Source organism: Meleagris gallopavo, chromosome 2 (genome assembly GCF_000146605.3).
Source record: "Meleagris gallopavo isolate NT-WF06-2002-E0010 breed Aviagen turkey brand Nicholas breeding stock chromosome 2, Turkey_5.1, whole genome shotgun sequence".
In the NCBI taxonomy this organism is placed as follows: domain Eukaryota; kingdom Metazoa; phylum Chordata; class Aves; order Galliformes; family Phasianidae; genus Meleagris; species Meleagris gallopavo.
In genome coordinates, this window is record NC_015012.2 from 108,685,728 (window position 1) to 108,686,701 (window position 974).

A 974-nucleotide genomic window follows, 5' to 3' on the forward strand; every position below is an offset into this window, starting at 1 on the left:
GGGTCCCCTCTGTGCACCCCATTGTGGACGGGGTGTCCCAATGGCCCCCCTAGAGATGAGCAGCTCTGGGGGGGCTGTGGGGCACACCCCCTCCATCCTGGGGCACCAGATCCCCTCCATCCTTTGGGATGGGGTCCCTCCATTCTTGGGGCACTAGATCTCCTCCATCCTTTGGGATGAGGTCCCTCCATTCCTGGGGCATCAGATCCCCTCCATCCTTTGGGATGGTGTCCCTCCATTCTTGGGGCACCAGAGCCCTTCCATCCTTTGGGATGGAGTCCCTCCATTCCTGGGGTGCCCTCCATTCTTGGGGTACCGATGCCTTTTGTCCTTGGGGTAACCAGTCTCTTCCACCCTTGGGGTGCCAAGTGCCATCCCATTCAGTCACCATCACTCTCAACATTGGGGTCCCCCCTCGCTGAAATCCCCATAAGGATCCCAACTTATGTGCTGGCTTTAGGGGCGAGCCATCCTTTTGCCTCCCCCAACCCTTCTGAGGTTCACCAGATGCAAAAGAGCCTCAAGCTGGGGGAATGCACACAAATCTTGGTTCTCCTGTATGTGCCCCCAGATCTGCCACCGCTGCTGGGGATGGGGAATCGCTCACCCACCCCACATGGAGAGTAATGCACTGGGAGGGAAAGGAAAAACCAAGCCCTGGTTCGTATTTTCCCCCACTGGAAGTGTATTTTTGGGGCTTTTTCTCAACGCCATTCCCTTTTCCAGATGTTTTCTCGTTGGGATGAGCACCGGAGGTCCCACTATGACAAATCATCCCCCCTCCCTGATTCTTCCATGGGAAACTCAGTTGTGGTTGAGCAGTGCTGGGAACGCTCTCCCTTCTCCGGCGCCGTCCCTCTCAGCTTCAGTTCTTTCTTTTTTTTTAATTGGAATTTATTTATTTATTTCTTTATTTATACATTTCCTCTTTCGGGGAGGAGACAGGAGGAGGGACGGAGGCCTCAAGGAGCGCT